At 37.7% G+C, this 20,077-nt stretch overlaps 1 protein-coding gene and 1 long non-coding RNA gene across 5 annotated transcripts in view; one reads left to right on the forward strand and one right to left on the reverse strand.

Moving 5' to 3' along the window:
* LOC138011563 (sonic hedgehog protein-like) overlaps positions 1-20,077 on the reverse strand; it is a 40,536-nt gene that overhangs the window by 14,253 nt on the left and 6,206 nt on the right. For 2 of the 4 annotated variants that reach the window (XM_068858628.1, XM_068858631.1), the window contains one exon: positions 5,585-5,645. The exons of 1 other annotated variant lie outside the window; for it this stretch is intronic. The gene's annotated coding sequence lies outside the window, so the exon portion shown is untranslated. Of the gene's footprint in view, positions 1-3,439; positions 3,901-5,584; positions 5,646-20,077 lie in introns of those variants that run through there. One more of the 4 variants, XM_068858629.1, reaches the window with a different exon arrangement.
* LOC138011564 (uncharacterized) overlaps positions 4,479-20,077 on the forward strand; it is a 41,278-nt gene continuing 25,679 nt past the window's right edge. Inside the window, exons 1-2 of the long non-coding RNA XR_011124742.1 lie at positions 4,479-5,170; positions 8,037-8,117. This is a non-coding gene — a long non-coding RNA (uncharacterized lncRNA). The remainder of the gene's footprint in view (positions 5,171-8,036; positions 8,118-20,077) is intronic.

Below are 20,077 nucleotides of genomic sequence, written 5' to 3' on the forward strand. Positions count from 1 at the left end.
CGATAATCTTCAAACCTATAGCATTTGTGCCATTGGCTGTAAATAAGTGCCGTCTCAAATCTATGTCGTTTTGTGAGCTTCGGTCGTAGAATATTTTTCTTAGCACATGCAACCTCATCTTTGAAAGAGAAATCAAAGATACCTGTAGATGACCCTAAAGTTACGTTAAAGCATGATTTTGCGGAAATTCCATTTTGGTATGAACCGTGCCAACAGCCCAAAATCATGCGCAGAGCAAATACGATTTCACCATTACCGTTAAACGGCTTACAGAAAACACCAAAGACTTTGGCCAGACTATAAAGACAAATCTTTCACGATTATTACGATAGTATTCGGTGGGGTAACGCAGATGTACTTTATCTCCTTGCTCTTTTCACCATGTAGACCAAGCTCTAAACATAATAATTCTGATTGGTCCTTACTCATGACGTTTTGAGTTGAAAGGCACGTGAATGACTTTTACGTGTCTTGTGATTTGCTTGTGATCATAGTTCCTTAATTAAGTAAAAGTACTGCTTTATCCGTCACACTGCAACCAGAATCGCAACGTTTTGGTTGAATAAACAGGAACGACGGCCTTTGATAATCCTTTAAGTTATAAAAGCCTACGTTAACGGGTGGAATTAAAAAAATATATAAGAAGAAAGAAAAAAAACCCAAATGTCTTGTTTACCAACACGTGTTGGCAATTGTGGTCCAGGGTTGAAAACCGACTGAAAAAGAATCACTTTAAGATAACTGCATCCTGTTGTGCATTTCTTTCACGAGAAACGTCTCTCTCTCTCTCTCTCTCTCTCTCTCTCTCAAACAGTCATTGAGGTTAGTAGTTCATTCTAAATATTCTTGGTATGCCCTACGAATCTACTTTTAGACTAAGTAAACTCTACGATTTGAATTTGTTCCAGTTTTCACATGCCAAAACGTGAAACACTTCCGCGGCACTTTGTCGGTAACAATGACTTCACTTTATTGACTTCTTTCATAATGGTGGCCGAACAAAATGAGTCTTTTGTTTTAATGTTAATAAACCTTTCTAGGCTCGCTACAACGAGCAAATTTCAAAAGAATTTTTCTTTCAAAATGAGGGCATTAGGTCAAATTAACATAAAGACAAAAGATTGTAAAAGTGCTCGCCATTTATGAAAGTGGTCTACAAAGTACTTCATACTCTGAAATTTTTAGCAGTAGCAATGAAAAGAGTTCGAATAGCGGGGACGCGAAGAACTTAGATTCTTAAATAGAACATTCTTTCCTATGCCGGAATGTAAAGCTTGTTAAAATCTACCGAAGAAATTTTAAACTTAAGTACAAAATTAAGATGTTTAACTGAAGCATTTATAGAACCAACCTTTTTCTTTCGAAAAGGTTCGCTTTCTTGGAGAAAGAGATTCGAAGAAGTGGTGATAGCACACACCTTTCAAACCGAGTTGAAGGTTCGATTCCTGTTTTGACGTCACATGTGAATTGAGGTTGTAGATACCTCGGTTACCTCTCATTGAAAAACTAACGTTTAATTTGATTTGTATGGCCGCTCCGGTCTTATTTGAGGACCTCTGTGTCGATCCTTACATCAACTTCATCCGCGACAGCACAATGATTGATCTCGATTATTCCTTAGTGTTCTTTTTAAAGAACTCGGTGTGAAGCTCATTTATATATAAATTTGATGCAAGGGGCACCGACCAAAGGTAGCAGTGAAAATATGACGTCATAGAAACTCTAACCTGGTATCAGAATAATCGGAATAGGCTCAGTATTTCCCCCTTTAGGAAGTTTTACCTCTTAAGCAATTGCTAGCACGAGATATTCGTAACAAATCCCATCCTTCATTCCAGTGGCTACAAGATCTTGATAACTTCGAAAACAGATTACAGCCCTTTTTTCCTTTCTTCTTTCCGAATTTATTCAGTCCAACAAAGTCTTTATTATTCTTTTATAATTTGCGCCAATTCAGTTTGACCGAGGTAGAGCCATAATTCATGATATGATCACTTTGGTAATGACAGCATTTTCCATTAATTTTCATTGGAGGTGATTTTTCCTCACGTCTTTGGTTGCTCAACCTTTGTGTATGCCAACGAATATGTCTTTTACAGTTTCATATTTTTTAGCTTGCGAACGCAGACGTATTTCTGGAAATACGTCTGCGTTCGCAGGCTACATATTGTTGAGTAGATTCAGTTGCGATTGCTAAATGTTCCATCAGAGACGTTTTACAAGTTCGTGATGAAAAGGTGTAGGTAGATCAACCGGAACTGTTATCAAAATTAAATTAAAACTTTTAATGCAGTTTTTGGAAAGTTAAGCATAGTATAGAGTAAAATGAATTGTTATCCAGTTAGGCAAGTGGTGTATCTGCTTATGTTGTTCCTGTCCTGAAAACTTTAACTTAAGTGTGTCGAATTAAAAGGTTGCGGCCGTGGGGGAAATCGATTGTAACGGTTCCAGATTGAAATAAGGTGCAAGCTATTGTTTCTGTGTACCAGCTGCATGGACATGTTTTCGTTATTAAAGTTATTAAAGCTAAGCTTGTGGGTTAATGAATTGAGGAGCTTACAAAAAATAGCTTCACAATGATTTTTTCCCTTTGTAGATAATCATAAGTTTACGCTTAATGCATTTGGCAGTTCAGGTATAATAGCACATTTAATGGCATATACGGCCTTACCCCTTTAAGCATTTTAAGTTACCAAATCGAAATTAAAGGGAGCCTTGAACATGATAACGAACGCCCCGTCCCCACGGGCAAGTACTGCTCAATAGCATGTTTCACTTGAATGATGCTCGCACTTAAGGTTTTTGCTTCCCGTCTTTAAAGTCAAACTTCAACCTTTCGAGCCTTTAGAAGCGTCGTTAAAGAGTCGTTGTCACAAGCAGTACAAGCATTGATTTGGAAGTGAATAGTTCAAATTGGAATGTAACTCAAAACCATTTAAAATGAATTTTACAGGCTTTCATTTTAACGCTCACTTTTAAGAGGTCACCCACCGACTCAAAAGTTAGAATCACCTTGTCGAGCACAATAAACAGCACCACTTTCTGAAAGTAGTGCTAAATACTTTTCGTTGAAATTGTCACATGCACTTTAGGATTTTGTTCCCTTACAAGATTTAAAACAAACCTTTTGCAATACAATGGATAGTTTTACGGGAAATCTATGCTCAGTAGTTTCATTTTATTGATCAGCTCAAACGTGTCATCACTTTCAATATTTTAACTAAGGTCCTCCATTTTTTATAACTAAGCAATCAGCACCACAGGTACTTCCACGACACTAAAGAAATTAGTAATAAACAAATGCACTAAACTAACCTACTGAGATGAGTCTACTTCGTGTTGAAAGTAAGCTAAGTGCCCTCTTTCAAAATTTAATTTTCTGATGAAAGCTATGCATGCTTTGGAAACGTTCCTAACAGATAGTTTTATCATGACAAACCTGATTCGTTCTATTCTTCGGAGAATAGTCACAGTTATTTCCTGTAACTTCTCACGATTTTCTTTCCTTGCAGTTCGAAGATTCCGTGATAAGGCTTGAAATTAAATGTGGGTAATAAGTATTGAAAGCTTTTAAATAGGGCCTAACGCGGATTTTAAAAGAGACTGGACTTTGCTTTTCTCTAAGAATGACGTGTTGAAAGCTGAGTGTCATGTGCAATTTAATTCAATCGTGCTGACTCAGATTTTTCTCTGCAACTTACTTTAATTTCGCGCAAACGGCCATAATACCTAGTAAAAGGTTTTTGTAGGTGACCGTTCTTAATGGGAATTCTGCTCCAGTCGTTCAGTTTCCAAATCCCGCACTGGTGATGATAACAAAACATTTAGCCCATTCTCATTGTTGCCGTTTCTCCAATTCAAATCCTAGTCCCACTGATCTCAACGGTCCATATAGTAACATGACCTATGCCACTTCTAAATGGACTCCGCTGTCAGGAGTCTATTTTAAGCTACCAGTCTGAAGTCTTCTCATCCTGTAAGAAAACTCACACCCAATCTAAGACACTCAACCTCCACTCTCTTCCTTTATGGCCATTGTTAATTTCTGTTAGAATGTTTTTCTTTGGCGAATGATTTACGTGATGTACTCATGTCATACGGACTCAGAGGACTTTGTTAATACTGACAATTGTAATAATATTCACTACTCAGCAAAAACTGAGGTGAGGACAGCAAACTTTCCTCCTTTCCCGATGTTTTCCTTGCATTAATTTGTCTTAGTACCTGCTGAACTTATGAAATAAAAGGCTTGTCAAATTGTTGTGCAACATCCATGAGTGAGTTATCCCATAACTGGATTAGGGCCAACGTCTCTGAATGCGTTTCGGGATGATCTCCTCATCGCAGAGGATTGAAACGTTGACGAAAGTTGTAGGATTGTACATAGCTGCTTGGAAGCTTACAACAAATGAAGAATCTCTCATACAAATGACAATAAACAATTAGATTTTCCGAGTCACTGTAAAATACCTGCCGATCCAATTCAATAAACTTCCTAAGATTAAAAACATCACCCAGCCACTGTTTTTAAATCCAAGCTTTCAGTTTTCCGCTGTCAAAAGCATGTAAAAAAATAACATAGAAGTGTCGGCCAAAACATGAAGGTGCTTTTGATTATAGATAATCCGTACACAAATTAATTTCCAAAACCACGTTAACAAAACAACAAAATCAACTCAACCTTATATAAGGAATGCCTTGGCTTCATAGGTCTTAACAGAGGAAAATCGGATTTGACCGTGTGGGTTGACAGAGCAATTTAGGTTTCGAAAGAATAAGTACAATTTAAGTCACTCCTTTTCATTTGAGGTGATCCCAATTTCCGGCTTTAAAGAAAAGTAAAGATTAAAGTTGCTTACCCAGTTTTATTTATTTGTTTATCTTAATTTACTGTCTGCTTGAATGTTGGAGTTTGTTTTGTCGACCTCGACATTAAAAGAAGACAAGTTTTCTTTGTGTTAAGTGGGGAAAGACAAAATATGATACCGACCTTCAGGCAAACAGTAACATAATAAATCATAGCCTTTAAGATCCCGGGTAAGATCCAAAAGTGTTAACATCCAAGGTTTGACTCTCGAAGAAAGATTAGATCATGTGCACGTAGCAGCTACAGAGTTATGATTGGTGGCATAATGTTATGCACCGCGGGAAAGAATATACTGTTAATATGGTAAGTGGTGTTACAATTCGCCTTTGAATAGCCGGCTTCGTAGGCTTCAATCCAAAATTTCAGATTTTCTAGCACCACATCAAAGGCTACCGAATGAACTGAGAGGTGCATAAGAAACTAAAAGGACATTCCTACTGTGCACACTACAAGTTAAATATGTGCTAAATTTTATAATGACATGAAAATATTGCGCGAGTCATAAATCAGGTCGAAAGTTACTGAAAGTATTTCAAGCTGTTCAGGTTTGGCTCACGATCGTTGGAAACCGCGTACACAGTCGAAATACTCCCAAGAAACTCCTCGAGATCCCTGGCGCGGGAACTACGGTTTTTCACCAACGAAAACGCTTTAAGTACAAATTTGTACGGCCACAAATAAAAATATTCCTCGAGGCCTTAGTGTTAAGTTACTTACCAAGATGTCTGGGTCGAATATCTCCGTCAGAGAACAAACCAAACTCCGCTCGTCTCAAGGGCTGCAGAAATATAATGATACAGGATTTAGTAGTTTCTGGAATTTTATAGTTTTGATTCCGTGGGCCACACCCGTATTTGCAAAGTGACAATCCGTTATAACAAGCAGAATGCTGACTGACCTTTCCGTGCAAAGACATAATCGCACTGATTAGATTGCTTTTACGTGGATTTTCTGTCAATCCCTTTTCAATCCCAGAATCTGAGGCCTTTCAATCCCAGCATCACACGAATTCAGAGGTCCCGATTGTACGATTAAATGTGAGTCATTTGCGCGTACCTTTAGGCAGTGATTTACATGTCTCATACAAGGCGATTAACTTTTATCCAGGTTCCTCATTTCCTGACAGTCATGAAGATTGAACTCGCAACTTAACAAAAAAACATATTCGTCTCGCTAATGACTTTATCAAGAATGGCAGACAAGTAATAACTAAGTAGCGGAGACTAATCTTTGTGTTATATATATATGTATATGTATATCATGAATATGTATAGACTTCTGGAGTCGGACTAATTCATTTATTTTCTACTCGGAGTTTCATGCTTCACAAGAAGCAATCATCAGCTGTTAATATAATATGTATAGACTCCTGGAGTTTCATGCTTCACACGAAGCAATCATCATACCTGATGATTGCTTCGTGTGAAGCATGAAACTCCGAGTAGCAAATACATGAATTAGTCCGACTCCAGAAGTCTATACATATTATATTAACAGCTCTGGTTTTACCATTGAGCATTTTTATAATAGATGAAGTCTTCAATTGATCCGCTGGTAGACATATATATATGATATGCCGGTATATGTCAGCTATGGTCTGGATTGCCAGGGATAAAGTAGCCTTGATGTTAGCCCACTTACGAGGAGCTTAAGTTGTCCCTCTATATCATAGCAATTAGCCATAAGCTTTACCCATTTTACGAATATCAAATTACAAGTGTTGCCGAAAGTTGTTGATGGTTTGAAGCTTATGATTCCATAAAGCTCAAAAACAAATTTTTGCCCCTACTAAAGAAAGAAAAACCCTCTAATTCTTTAAACTTGCTTTCAAGATAAGAAACAGCCAAGCTATCGGAAATCTCTTCATTATAAATAAATAAATAAATAAATAAATAAGAATTATGGACCAGAAGAATTTAGAGATTTCATTTCGAGTACCACACCACAAGAGTCATCATGTCATACCGTTAGATCGCCCGGTGTACTCGTGCGAAGGACTGTTGATTAAAATTGATTAATATATCGACAATCCTCTTCACAAGTGCATAACTTTCTTGGTCTAAGCTGAAACTCAACCTGTTTGATTACATTTTCAGTTAGGGATAGACCTGTTCGATCATTTAAAGACATATTTTTAAGGGTCACATAAGGTGTTCATCCATAATAAGGTTGAGATGTATCTTGTAATGTTTTCTTGCTCCTTGTTAGTTTGTATTGGTACTGAGTGATTTCTTATTTGGTCATCATATAAAACACCGGTCATACGTTAAGAATAGTTACATACACAAACTCTATTTCAGCTGGGATTTACAGAATAGCGTTATTTTGCTAGCATCCCCAGTGCCGTAGCCAGAAAAAAAATATGACTGAGGCAATATCCATGGTTAAATTCTCTTCGTAGGTATTTTAGGTGTTTATGATGAGTACATTTTAAAGACAACACTGGAATCACCCTCAAGTGCCTCGGTTTGCCTCATACTGCCTACGGCCCTGATCCCCCCCCCCCCCCCCCCTGGAAAGTGCCTACAGTACAGTAATTTTATTAACTCTCCAACTAGGGCTACTCTGAGTTATTTTACAATATGATGAAGAACAACCGTCATTGCATTTACTCTAATTATCAAGAAAAAAATTTACTAATTACACATCTTATTTATACTATTTTAAAAATGTAAAAATATGTCTATTTAGCAGCTTAAGATGATGTTAACGTCACAGGTTAATTGAACTGAGATAATAACAATTATTAATTCCCATCTTAAATAGTTCTGACAAAAAGCAAAAACACATACAACAATATTTTGAAAACTATTATCATAAGCAAAACTCCTTAGAAAATCTTTCAAGATTGCATAATTAAATCGATATCGAGCTAAGTCATCTTCTCCTGTAGATCATTCCAGGTTTCAGGTCTAAAATATCTAAATGAATTGAATCCGCATGAGGTGGTTGACACCCTTGGTGAATCAAATCTGAGTCATTGCTTTTAAGTCTTGATTTTTAAAACTCGAACTCGCAAATCTGCTAATTTTAAGGATGTGTAAATTCCTCAAACCATTCAATGATTTTTGATACTAATCACTCTTTTCCGAGTCTAAGTCGACTCACTATCAACATTCTCTTAGCCTAATCGTGCTTATAGTTATGCTTTCTTTGTATTTCATTTCAGGATCCACGTATACAAATGTTACGTTTAAAAATGGTTCGAAGAGAGAGAAAAATGCAGAATGGCAAAAATATAAAAAAACAGGTGATGAGCTCCACTTTTTTTCAGTCCACTCGTACCATGTCTCTTCCATGTTTAAAATAAGACAAATTAGCTGTAGTAAGACAATCCGATGAAACATCAGTACTTGTAGACGTTTGCACACGTACTTTGTTACAGTGCTGTTATTTTTCAGAAACTTTGCGTCTTTAAAAGGAGACGTTCATTGTCACGTCATCCATTGCCATTTAGGTTGACTGACTGTCGAAAGAAAGGGTTCTCTTTTTTCACTGGTTGACAAATTTGTCAAAGGAGATGTTTGTAAACAGTGACTATCGCTAGAGCTTTGTGAAGACGGTAACAAAGACCTATTGTAGTAATGCAATCCAAAGTGGTCATGTTGAAGTGTTTGAAGTGAGGTTAGTTTCTCACGCTATTTCATTCATTGTGTCACCTGTTGCCTTATCCATCCCGCATAACACAAGGCAACTCAGAGACATTCTCAGGCTAATTCTTTCCTATCTTACTGAGAACTCTATAAAAAAGGAGATTTGTAGCCGCTAAGCCGACTTCCTTCCTAAAATTCCAGCCAGGCGCATAAGAGGTCGTGGGAAAGAATCGAAAGATGCACTGACTAACTTATAGCTTTTTCGATTTTTGGGCCACCGATTTCTTCGCTGTTTGTGTCTTTCACCGTTGTACTGCGATTGCCAAAGATTTCTTCGATTGAATTACTCGGACTACCTCTTTTGGACAATAGAATTTCCCTGTGCCAGGTGATATTAGGAAGCTTTTTCACGTTTCTAAGAATGATAGGCTTTGCTAAAGAAGAGCTATGATAACTGAAGAGTCGAATCCGCATTAAGAACTATTTGCGTGTTAAATCCATAAGGTATTGAGTTTTGAGTAAAAGTAAGTTGGTCTTCAGGTTCGATGAAAACAAACATTTAAAAATGATTAGAACAAGTGTCTTGGGGTTAGGCAATTGGCTTGAACGCAATAGATGTGCAGATGATGAAGAAAGTAAGACCCTTGGACCCTCCGATACTACATGATCTCACGGCTGCTGAAAGCAGTATTATCTACAGTTTGAAAGTTAACTGGACTGTTGTAAACGCTCAAAATAATTCGAAAATTTGTACTTCGACTGAATCACCTTAAAATATGCTCGAAAAGGAGTCCTAGTTATAACTTTGCTCCAAATAAATATTTGAATAAAGAGGACAGATGGTGGAGACTGTATTTTGAATTTCACGACAACAGACGATAAAATTACCCTTTGCAGTGCACCTCTCTTAACGGCGACATGTCAATACACACTTCTTGAGCCCGAAGGGCCCACTTAAGCTTTGACAGCACTTGATGATTCTTTAGAAATAACCCTTTTCAAACGATACCCAGTCTTTGGCTCCCTTGTCGTCACTAAAGCTTGTTATAAACTGTGTTAATAAGGAACATCAGCCTTCGGAAGAGAATTCCAGCAGACGCTTGAGGCTTTCCTCTTCGTCAAACAGATAACGTGGAGTACAATTCCAACAGAAGCTCGGCAAGCTGATTTGTCTGATCACCAATTTATTCAGAATTTAGTGCATTATACCTCAAGTCTCCACTCGCACAGCACCACAATTTCTGTGTAACTTGTTAAAGGCCCACCTTCAACCGACAGGCATTGCGTGCCACGGAACAATTTTCATATATGAAAATTCCACCCGAAGCCGAGATTCATCCAATTAGATCGCTACCATAAGCAATGGGAATTTCCATAACAAAAACAAACGGTCGAAAAGCCTGTCGAAAAGCCCGGCGTTTAAGCAATTATTGGTGTTTCATATGGTACCATAACATTGCCATTAAGTGAAACATTGTGTTGTAGAGTTTATCTTTCTAACGACACATTCCCTCCAAAATGTTGAAACCGGTTTGAGCCACCTTAACTTCATTGATAGAGGTCAGATCACAATAATATTTGCTGACGATGACGGAATTCTGATATTATGCTTTTTTCTACTTTGGAAACGTTCAAGGTCTCAGTAGCAAACTTCAGTTTAACCTTTCAGCACTTCTTTTGTGGGAGTGAACTAACCCGTAAACCATGCTAGTAGATTTTTGGAGTGCATGTCTTAATTAAATTTTGAGGTGATAATTATAATCGCAAACTATTAAAATGTATCGCAAAAAATGATGCCATGTTCGTATTCCTTTTAAATAAAACTCACAATACAACTAAACAGTGGTGGACAGTGGCAGTTTAGCTAAGTTTTTTTCAAGCGGATCACAAATTAGTTACCGAATGAACAGGCTTATTACTGCTCTTAAAGGGAACCTCCACTCTTACTACAGAATAAGTTTAAACCGTAGAAAATTATGTTTCCAAACAAATTTGTTCAAAATTTGTTTCAAAAAGAGTGTTCATATTAGGAAAACTGAATTTTAAAATCGCTTATTTTCACTTTCAAATTTCGTGGGCGCCACCATCTTGAATAGTTGTATCGGTATTACGGTTGCCCTATTGTTCAGACACAAAGAGCTTTTGTGCAATGACAATGGGGCTACCGTGAAACAGTCACAATTATCCAAGATGGCGGCGCTCGCGAAATTTGAAAAAAATTTAGATTGATTTGACTGTAAAGGCTATTTCCTGTGATTTAAAGTTATTTTTTTGTTGAAGTGGAGGTTTCCTTTAAATTTGCCTTGAGTGTATCTTTTTTAACCATTGGATTCGACCCCATTTTAGCCTGGGTTTAATGTTCTTAGACCTTTTACTGTTGAAAATACTATTGTTTAACAACTATATTTTACAAAAGGCTGTCCTACCTCGTAAATTCTAAACTTTTAACCTCGGTAGAATTGAATTAAGTAGAATTGAATAGAAAGGCCTCAATGCCCACTATCTTTCTCTGTTCAACTCAGTAGTGTCACAACAGTCAACAAACCATTTTTTTCTTCACCTATTAAGGGTAAACCAGGATAATTGTGGCTTTGACAGATTTCTATCGACAAAAAATATTAACGAGAGGATTAACAACAGTTTGGTAACACGATTCTGCTGTCAACGTGCGAGGGCGAATAGGATAGTAGTTCAGTTGATGTTGCAGAATGAAATATCAAACCTACTGCTTAAAGCGTAGGAGAAGACCACTATCTTGCTTTGTCATACTTACTATAACAAGAGAAGGTTTCACACGTCAAAATCTTCGCCGCGGCGAAACGGGAAAGAATAAGTTTGACTGCAGTGCAGCGCAGTTTGCGTAGAATGTAGAGGATATATCCCCAAGCGGCCATGTAATGTTCTGTTTATTATATAGATATTGATGAAATGTCGAGGTTTAAAACAACGTGTTTTATTCATTTTCGAAATGATGAAAAAGTGGTTACCAACTGCTAAAACACGCATGTTATGTAACATGAAACAAGGTATGAAAGTCATGAAAAGCAAATCATGATAATGTAAAATTTTGCAATAAAAATGTTAATGTAGTAGAGAAGAATTATATTATCTTAATTAAAGCACAAAAGTAACTTACAATGAAGACGAAGATCGCGTTTTATTGGCTAATCGTGTTCGTTACCATGATGACACCTATATTCTCACATGTGAAAGATAAAAATGATATGTTCATTGCGTGCGGTGAAGATATGATTTTTTTATTAAAAGAAGAAATCCTGGTATTTCATCAGTATCTATATAATAAAATCGAATATTCGCCTGAGCTTTCCGGTGTTATTTTGTCAAAAGAGTTGCATCAGCATTTATTTCATTAACAACTTTCGAGATATTTTTAGGCAAAAGGCGGTCACAAGATCAAAGTGGGCACGCGACCTGTCCAGCCGAAAATTAGGCTTAAGAGATCTTTTCTGTTTTTAATCAAAGGTTCCTGTGAGCCATTTCATGTATTAATTGGATTAAAATTATCAAAGACTCCTTGGAGATTCCTCGTAGCATTAAGTATGCATGCGCAAAGGATCGGGATTAAGTATATGAAGTATTTCTCGAAAATACTTCCTATTGATGAATTGGCTTGGCAGCAGTTTCCGTGGTCTTGTTTTTTTAAAAAATGCATTCGTCCGCATTACGTTTTGGACATGTGAATAATGTAGAATTCAAATTGTTTTTAGTAATGGCTGGAGATGTACAAAATGCGCTTGCAACTCTCTAATTAATATATGCAATTTAACATTCCCATTTCATATGGTTGTGAGCAATTTACCTTTTGTCTCTTTTCTTTCGTTTTCAAAAAAGCGAGTGGATTTCAAGTTTAGCATATTTGAGTTCTTGGTATGTTTTAGCGAAATTTTGCGGTTTCCTTGTGGCAGGACCCAATGACACCGACCAGAGCTCTGGCACTTGCTATTTGGTGTACATGTTGACCTAAAGAATCATGTCTTCTGAGTAGGGGATTGACCATTGGGAGGCTTAGCTTTATATCTCTGCACATGTCATGCTAACTACTCCTCCGCCCATTTAATGAACTAAATGTCAGTATGTTTGCCCCAGGTATACTCAATCATACACAAAAGAAGTCTATATCTGTACAGATTTTTATATACTGGACTTCAGCCTGTTGTTATCTTTGTCATAATGGTATTCCACTGTGTTCTAGGATTCTGCTAGATAGCTGCTTGTGATTACAGATTTTAATACTATTTATCTTAAAACATACACGTAGCAAAAGGACTTCGAATCGTTTATTTGAATTAAGTGATTTCAAATATTTGGCTGAGGTTGGAATTGTAATGATACAGCCAGGAGACAACAACTACTGAAAAAGTTTATAAATGCTAAGTGAATTTGATTAGAGTAAAATGAGAATGCCCAGTGAGGTGATTATCGCAACAGTCAATACCGATACTGTAGGTCAGAAATTGAATATACCACATTTACTATCGTTCGACCGTAAGACGTGCCACATTATACATGTATCTAGAGCTCTTAACTCGGTGAATTTGTTCTTGTAGCTAACCCATGCAGGATAAATTCCATTGCTTTCTTCCTGATGGTGCATGTCATTTAATTATGGTACAGAGTAACAATCAATACCAGTTTGCTGTGGCATGGGAAACACAAGTAACACCACATTGATGAATCGTACTTCATGCATTTTTGTACCAGAACTAACATTTTTGGTTCCCTTCAAATTTACAAGGGAAACACTTGCATCAACGACCTTTTTCACGGAATTAAACTTCTCGGAAGTGTAACACTATAGACGGTACGGGGAAGACAAAGACACGTACTTGAAATTCAAATGGGCGTGCCGGAAGGCGGCCTCGAGCTAAACAACGTAGCCATTGATATACCACAGATTTTCGTTAAGAGGTATTTTGAGCGGTTGTTTGTTTTTAATTCGTCTTTGTTCATTAACAAACTGAACCTTGCACTTAAATACTATGAGATTGTTTGCCTATTTTGATGTGGTTTACAAATGACGGTCCCAGGTGATAATTGTAAAAATGATCTCCCTACTGTAATGCGATTATTTCATAAACATAGTGGAAGGATAATCACTAGGCATTTTAATAGAGACGCTTAGCAAAAGAAAAAGAAAGCTTGAATTAGAACTCGCTTTCGAAACCAACTTGCTAAAGTCGACGTCAAGGGTTATTTTTCGCTACACCCAGGTGAATTGGTGATTTATCACCTTCACGGGCAAAGGCAATTAACGTGCAAAATTCTCACTGATCGCATCGGTGCCTCGCGGTTGAATCACAGTTTTACAATTTCAACTGAGAAATGCAAAGAAGATCTTCCTGTCACAGAAGATTAAGGAGTAAGATAACAATTTTAAGGATGGTATTATTTTTTGTTGTTGCGGTATTGAGAACTAATCCTGGGTTACGTGTAATACTTATACAAACATGTTGTCATCATGAGTCAACACAGATTAGCAATAATTTTGCTTTCAATTAACTCGCCTTAGTTGATCATTCTTGGCGGAGAAAGTGTAAATAGCCATAGTTCTCTTAAGTGGTATCCACCGTTTAACAAAATAGTATTGGTTTTACTCGCGACATCCATCTTTAGCTCGATTTTCGGCCACAAATCACTTGCCCTTGCACCCGGGGGGGGGGGGGGGAGGGCTCCCTTATAAGGGCTTAATGTTTTTCGGGATTGTTGTCTTGAACAGTGTATCGAATTTATCATTTTTTGTCTTAATCAGGGTATCGATTTATCAATTTTTGTCTTAAACTGGGTTAAATGTCTTCAAAAGAGTATAAAAGATCGGAATTCTGTCTTAAATATGGTAGGAAAATCAGCGATATTTGTCTTAAACAGGGTCAGGGTATGAGGGGCCTCGTCGCACCTCCCCACCCAGGGATATATCGAGTCTCCCCCCTCCCCCCCCACGGGCCCTTGCACTCCAGCATTCCGCGCAACGAGTGGCTTCTAAATAGGTTCCACAGTATTTGTGAACCTGGAAACACCCTAGAACCAAGCTAGGGAGAGCGGAATAAATACAAACAAGCCCTTTATATTTCAGCAACGGATTTAAGAAAAAGGCTGTAGTCAATTCAAGTGGATTAATGGCCAATAAGTTTGTATCATCGCAAAATGTATTGCGTTGTATATTGATAGACAAGTTGGTGTGGTTGTCTTTCTCAGCATCACTTGCTCCGACACACTATGCTTTGTATGACTATCTCATTCTTGGTTTTGAAATACAGCAGACTTGGTGTTACTGTTAGTCGAATAATAATTTAGCTCAGTTCATTTTGGTTTCTTATTTCGTTGCTCAAGTTACAATCGATTTCCGGATACCCCCATCTTTGTGTGTGATTTGGGATCTCTTACTACACAGTATTTTGATTTGCGTTGCGATACACCCTTTAGATTTGTTCCGTCGATTCGAGTGCATAGGAGGATAGTCGGTAAGATGTTTTGTATTTTGTTTTCCCTTTCTGTTTATTATAGATCTTTTAGACAGGCTATTTATGTTACACGTGTTTTAGCCTCCACCCCTAAGGCTTCGTTTTTTTGTTGTTTGTATTTTAGTTTGACGTTAAGGCCCGCAAAATCCATGGAATAAACCTTGAATTAACCTGGTTTATCGTGGCTTATTAGTATCGAACGACTCGTTATCCTGGTACAGTACTTGGACCACGGAACATTTGATTCTTTATTTTGACCTTTGAACACTGCGGTCTGAATTGCGATCACCAGGAGCTACACTTGGTATATTGGTATATTTTTTACTCTACCTTATCTTCTCACCTTCTGATGGGCTAATATTTTGCAACATTTTTGCATTTCCTTCCTGATTAAATGAAACACGACTGGAAAAGAAGAATATACGAAATATATCTCCACTAAACTCTTGTTCTTAGGCCATCGTAGCTTCATTAGGAAAATAACACAAACATCGGTGATAAACATTGTATTCCAACGCATTTTTATAAAACTTGACGTTTCGTATGCTAGTCAACACACATTTTCAAAAGTGATTATTGCGTTCGAGGTACGAGAACGCAACACCTAATTTGTGTTGTAAGGGAAGTTTTTTCGAGATTGCATTTTCGTCGACACACTTTTGCCTCGCTTTGAGGCGCTTGGTTACGTTTTGCCTCACTTTGACGAACTATCGCACGTGGTGATTTGTGCGTCGTCTGCGTTCATTATTCTAGCGTTTGGTGAGGTGTGATAATCTTCCATCGTTCATCGTTGAAAAGAGCTGAAAGATTGCTGAAGGTCTGTCAACTGAAGTCGGTAAAATTTTACTTTAGATTAAGCATGGTTCGTCACTGTCCTTGGAAAATGTGTGCGACTCCTCGCGCTTGCATCAAACCGGTTTGTTTTGCTCGGCGGCCGTTGTGCCACAAAGTGAATCTACCGAGTTGTGAAGCTTGGCGGCCGTTGTGCCACAAAGTAAATCTACCGAGTTGTGTAGCTCGGTGGCCGTTGTGCCTCAAAGTAAATCAATCGAGTTGTGAAGCTTGGCGGCCGTTGTGCCACAAAGTAAATCTAACGAGATATGACGCTCGTCGGCGCGCCATTTCATCATGACTTGTGATATTTACGGCATTGAAATCAACAAACTGAATTTATTTTGTCCAAGCGTTCAGCACAGAAAAGTAATCTTAGGTCTTTAATACCACAAGCTGAAAAGACTTGCAAGTAATAGTTTCATTTTAGAGTAATTTTCAGTAGTTGTCTACTTGTAGAATTCCAAATAAATAGTTAATGATTACGTCTAACAAGTTGTCACGTTCATAGATGCAGTACAGTGGAATTAGATCGTTATATCGAGGTATCGTTATAATGAGACGCCCGATATAACGATATTGCCTTAAAATAACCGAAAATATCTTTATATCGGGGTAAAATTAACATGTGCTTTTTTACTACTGTACATATTGTTTAATTAAAGTTGTAATGAGTATCAAATGACTCACAATTTGCAAAGCATTAGACGTTATCAAGGTTACACAACAAAGTCTGTGGTATGAATCGTAAAAGGGAAACAAAACAAAACAAAACTTAAACATTTGATGTTGTATCTGTGTACTGATGCTGTAATATCGTTATATCGGGGAAGATTTTACGCTCGGTACTCTAAGAACTCAGCGTTATATCGGGAATATCGTTATATTGAAGATCGTTATATCGGGGTTCTGTCCCATACATTTTACTGTAACTTTTGCCGGGACATAGCATGTTTATCTTTTTACTGGGGATATCGTTATATCGAGGATCGTTGTATCGGGGTTCCACTGTAATAACATTTCCCTATCGCACGAACCATCCACCCTCCCCCCTCAGTTGCTACCTGTACCAAACCTGTACCGTCCTACAAACATCGAACGCACTCGCCTAAGCTTCGATTACCCCTAGTTACAATATATATATAGTTTTTTAAAAATTGTAACGGTCACTTTTGAAAATGTGTGTTGACTAGCATACGAAACGTCAAGTTTTATAAAAATGCGTTGGAATACAATGTTTATCACCGCTGTGTGTGTTATTTTCCTAATATCTCCACTACAAAAAGCGCATAGATTGAGAAAAGCAAACAGTTAGATTTGAAAAAGGTCGGAGTAATATCGCGCGTAATAAGTAGTATATGGTTATGGTAAACGCTTTTTGCAAAAATACCGTTTCTTGAAGGATCGTATAACCTGGTGCAGATAGAATCATCCTGCCACACAAAACCAGAGATTACATAGATACCGAAGTTGGAATGTCTTGAGAAAGGATTGTAATTATCAGGGTTTTCCTTACTTATTACACCAAGTGTCAGACGTTCTGTTCAAAAAGTTCTACTCCAGAACTTTCGAAAATCAGAGGAAGAACAGGATTGAAACGAATGATCACGTGTTAATGTTGTCATGTCAAAGATTACTCCCAAGCAGATTTACTGATCGTGCGTCATCAATGTTGCATACACGGACGTTGAAAAGTGGTGCTCATTAGCTGTACTTTCAGCAAGATCGCTCTCCATAGAAGAAAATTACCCACGCATGCGCAAACGTCAAAACCGTAATAAAGACCACAAAAACTAAGAGGCAATTTTTCTAAATTGCTGTCATGTACAGTGTGCGAAGGATGAAAAACACGCCACATCATTAACACCGTTAGGTTTGGACCATAAATTTATTCGGATTCTCTTGTCTTTTAAGAACGTTTTAGCATACAAATATTTAAAGTTTAGAGGAAAACAAATTAAAGAAAAAGAACAAGGAGGCGTTTTTTTTTAACTTTTTCAGTGTTGCTTGTTTCTTGAGAAAGTTCCAGGAGGGTTGCAGGTGCAATTTCAGGTTCAATAATAAACACTGCGATAAACATTCGGTCCGGGGGTGGTAAACTGATATTCGTTGAAACTTGCGCAATCTGTCTACGCGCGATACGATAAAAAATCTAAACACCGCGCAAACCTTTTTTTGAATTTAGGGGCGGTGTCCTTGGAGGAAAAAAAACCAACCTCGTTTAATTCTTGAAAATCTCACAAAATTGACGCCCTTAAATAGCCTCTTTCAATGGTATTCCAGAAACCAATGATTTTAGGGGCAACTTAAAAGCCATCGCCCTCACAACCGCTTTGCGACGGGCTTCCCTCAGTGGGCTTACGTTCCACTGAAGGCCAAAGATGTTAGGAAAAGCCTATGAGAAACGGATGGAACTCGAGCAAATGTGATTGAAGTAATCCAGCTTTGAAAGCTTCACGGTTTTAAGAAACAAACCCAAAAAATAAAGGAACCCTAGGCTCTTTTGCTTGCTGCCTCTCGGTGAGAAAAGGAGCGCATTTATTGTATGCACGTGGAAAGGAGTTATGCTTGAGAAGAAAATTATCGTGTTTCAGTTCAAAAACAACAGAGCTAAGAACAACTGAGCTAAGAGATTGTTTCAAGTGTGAAAGTCGATCTTTGTTTGGGACAAGTGGTCATCATACGGTGTCTTTCAGAAAAACGTACTACATGTTAGACTTGCTTCATCTGTCCAGGAATCTGACAATGCAAGCTTCTCGCAGTACAAAACAGAATAATTTTAATGTTGTAGTTTGCAACGGGTGTAACTGTAAATGTCAGAATGCCCGTCGCCGGTCTGGGTATTAGAGTCAGATAATTGTTTGCTCGTAAATCAGACTTAACTGCTGGATGCACATTTATGATTACATAAGGAACCATTTTCACTCTTCATAAATGATGTATAACTTTTAAATTCCTTTAGGGACAATTCAAGGTCAAAATTAGCAAAATCAGGGCTATGAAAACAAGTCGAAAAATGGTTTATCAGACACAATGCGCAATGGGTGTAATTGTAAATGTCAGAATGCCCATCGCCGGTCTGGGTATTAAAGTCAGATAAGTGTCAGCTCGTAAATCAGACTTAACTATAGGCTGAACATTTGCGATTACATAAGTTACCAATTTCACCCTTCATAAATGATGTATAACTTTTAAATTCCTTTGGGGACAATTCACGGTCAAAATTAGCAAAATCAGGGCTATGAAAACAAGTCGAAAATTGGGTTATCGGACAGGCCGGAGGAAGAATTTCAACAACCTTAAAGGTTTCAAGTGAATGTGTGTTTAACATTGAAACTGAAGCAAATTTTTGCATATCGCCGTCAGCTCTTCCATCTTTGTTTTGTCGATGCCTATCAGTTGGTCAATAAACCTCACGTCACTCTGCGACTAGCAATGCTGGACAATATCTATTTGAGATAAATATTTAGGGGAATAAATTAAATTTGAGCGAAGGCTGGACAGATATACCGATGGATATCAATTCGGAACGGTTAGATCTAGTTATAGAGGTCAGAGTGATAACTCTCGATTTGTAGTCATATTGCCTTTATCAAGGCATACACATGTCCCACTTCGAAACAAGCATTTCCGTTAAATATTTGGACATTCTGTTTTCGTTTAACGCGTAAATGATGAAGAATACGGGGTCAATAAATTCAAGAGTTTTTTGAAACTTCGCGGGAGAGAGTATGGAAACAAAATAAACAGCCCACTAATTTCATCTCTAAATCTACGTAAAGAAAAGTTATTTGGAGCAAATCTGCTTCATATAAGCAAGACAACGCAATAGCTGAGGATTAGAGATTGCCTGATAGATAAGCTAAGAAACAGCTTCGCTTTGATTGTTTTAAATGGCTGTCATCGTTTTAGCTTAATGTTTCTAAACGAGTTTTGTAGAGTTGTAAACAAAGTGTTTCACGTTAGTCAAAACAGCGCAAGTCACTGAGGGGCCATATTAAACCTCCAGCTAGTCGGTCAGAATTAACCCAGTTATCTGCCCGGAGTGAAGTATATGTCATGTCAGGCGATATCTCAATGTTAGAATTCCCCTCCCAAGATATAGATAGAAGAAAGACAAAAGATTATCGTTTTGTCAGTGCCAAAGGAGAGGTGATTTTCCCACGATGGTCAAAAAGTTAAGCAAAGCGAAAACTATTATATCTTGTCAAAGACGAGTACGTCCTATTCAAAAAAACGTCACTTAGTCTTATCGCTATCGCACCTTATATTGCATTCCCACTGTCGGTCTAATTTAACTGGCAATT

Source organism: Montipora foliosa, chromosome 7 (assembly GCF_036669935.1).
Source record: "Montipora foliosa isolate CH-2021 chromosome 7, ASM3666993v2, whole genome shotgun sequence".
Taxonomy (NCBI): Eukaryota; Metazoa; Cnidaria; class Anthozoa; order Scleractinia; family Acroporidae; genus Montipora; species Montipora foliosa.